This window comes from Cucurbita pepo, chromosome 17, assembly GCF_057944985.1.
Source record: "Cucurbita pepo subsp. pepo isolate OVF chromosome 17, ASM5794498v1, whole genome shotgun sequence".
Taxonomy (NCBI): Eukaryota; Viridiplantae; Streptophyta; class Magnoliopsida; order Cucurbitales; family Cucurbitaceae; genus Cucurbita; species Cucurbita pepo.
The window spans coordinates 10057019-10059568 of record NC_141814.1 but is presented as its reverse complement, the minus strand read 5'-3'; the positions used below and the strand labels follow the sequence as shown (position 1 = coordinate 10059568).

The 2550-nt window shown below is 40.2% G+C and overlaps 1 long non-coding RNA gene across 1 annotated transcript; it reads right to left on the bottom strand.

The window, feature by feature from the left end:
* Positions 1-711: 711 nt before the first annotated feature.
* Positions 712-2310, bottom strand: LOC147787627 (uncharacterized). The gene is made up of 2 exons (XR_015413545.1): positions 2100-2310; positions 712-1415 (listed from the first exon to the last, which is right to left on the bottom strand). It is a non-coding gene; the product is annotated as an uncharacterized LOC147787627 (long non-coding RNA).
* Between the last annotated feature and the right edge of the window lie 240 nt (positions 2311-2550).

The following is a 2550-nucleotide window of genomic DNA, read 5'->3' as shown; positions in this document are numbered from 1 at the left end:
ATAGCGCAATGGATTAGTGCGTCTAATTTGGGATCAAAAGGTTAAGGTTGTGGAAAGGGTACAAACATCATTTTCCCACGTTGTATAGTTGTCACTGGTAAGTAGTCAAATTTTTAGGGGCCAATATTAAGATTAAAGAGCTCGACGCACTACTCAAAATAATAATGAAAACATTCAAAGATGTAAAGACTATTCAATCAATTCTAAATTTTTTTTTTAAAAAAAGAGGGGATTTGAATTTCTAATTTTATCTTTCTTTTTACTCGTGCTCCGAATTTTATAATATTATATCATAATATAGAACAAAACTTGTAAATCATCTGGTGTCATGATGTAGTTGGTTATCACGTCAGTCTAACACGGTAACGAATCCGAATTTTTTAAAAAAAAATTCAGTCTCCGGAAATTTCGTCACACACATGAAAGTCGTGTTCCCCCAACCCCTCACAATGCTCCCTGGACCTTCAACCATCACCACACAAACGTCAGCAACCACTCCAAGACACTCAGACCACCTGCAACGAAGAAGAGAGTGAGAGAGAGAGGGAATTATCGAGAACGTCGACAAGTTCCAAAAATGAAACCCACGACCTTACACCGTCAGATCCGACATCAAAATGCTTGAAACACGTCGTGAAGAGAAGGTCAACCGTCTAGGACATGTTCCACGCTGTATTTTTGTCGTTGTCATCATGAAAAATGAGATCAAAATTGAGTTTAAAAAATATCGAAGATCCGTCATTACAGGTGGCTACAAGCCACAAAAATTCATGGAAGAGAAGTGGAGAGGTCCATAGAGAGATAGGGAGAGAAAATGGAAAAGAAAAGGCGGGTCCATAGGGAGAGAAAAGGCGTCAGAAACGTAGTAGAGAGGAGAGAGAAAATCATGCAAGGAGTTGAGCGAAGAAGAAAAGGTCCGTCGGATCTAGGTTGGACTTGATCCTAACTCGATTCCCAGCAGGTAAGCCCGACCCAAAATTCGTTGGCCTAGTAGCCAGAGGCTGGTCAAGCCTGCGACCCGCGTACGACCTGCGCCCGCTCTACAACCCAAAACAAACCTATAAACCCGAGGCCCAATCCCAACTCAACCCAAAACCTAACAATCAACCTAGTAGCCCAAACTCATCTGTGGCCCAGCCTGCGAAGCGAAGCCCAGCGGCGCACCTGCAGCCGACGAGCCGCGAGCCAACAAGAAACGCGATCCAAACAAGAACTTCAACTCGCGCCTCAACCTTGTTTGCGTTGTCGTGTCCCGCTCAAATGTCTGCGTTGTCGTGTCCCGCTCAGATGTCGGCACATGTCAAGCTGCAGTGGAAGCAGCCCTTCAGATTGAGCGGATTGGATGGGACAGCGGCGGCTATTCGGCTCGATTTTCCAATTTTTGCTTGATTTCCACCGTTTCGATTGTCTCGAACCTATTTTCGACCTCGATTAAGGTAACTGAGGTCGTTTTAGAGTCGTATTTCACATTATTAATTTGATTTTTAATTTAATTGTGAAATACTAACAGAAAGTGACGAATAGTGTGATAGGAAACAAACCTTGGCGACCTTTGGAGCAGTGAGGAACAAGATCTTACGTTTAGCGTAATTAGGGTGAACTCTAACTAAGGTTAACCAGGTAAGTGACCTTACTATAAGATAAGCTAAAAATTGTATGTGTTATAATTATGATATATGAGTTGTATCGTAGGATGCTGTATACTAGTATATGATAATGTATGAGTATATGGTGATGTATGAGTTATGATGCTTGATGACGTGCGTAATATATATATTTCGATGAATGACGTACTTGATATGCTTGATGCAGTTTATTGCAATATGATGATTATGATGATTGCATGACGTTTGCTTTAATATGTTGATATTTTTCATATTAAGCATGATATATGATGACGAGTCTCATATTGCATCATGTCGATAGACCGACATAGGACACAACCCTAAGAGCATGAAAATGATATTAATATAAATATTCAATGAGCATGTGTTACTTAATGTAACAAAGAGATGAGACTAGAGGGTTGTGTCATTAGAGATTATAAGATGGAAACTAGAGGCCTCATGCATGTTGTTTGTTCATAAGCATAAGGATACTTCCTTAGAGACGATGAGTGTGGATGCGCATGGTATGATAATAAGGGTATTCATGGAGAGCATGACATCAAGGGGTTCCATTGACCTCCAAACGTCGCTATAGATTAACTTAATTAGAGAGGGTCCAGGGGTGTGCAAGCCCCCTGGAGATTCACAATTGCACGTGTGGGTCGTGTGTAGGGAAGTACTATACATCCATATTAGTTCGAGACTGGAGGCCACCCCTAAAGAAAAGAGATAGGTCCGAAGAGCATGATTGCATGTGTTTATTAGGTTTTGACAGAAAAATAACTAAGTCAGAAACATAAACAATTAAAGTTTGAAGTCATCGTATTATTGAATACTGAACTTGGCTTTTATAGCTTTACAAATATCCAGAAATAGCAACTAACTACACATGTTCCAAAATAGTTAAACTAAATACCTAAAAATACTTTAACTATAAAATAGA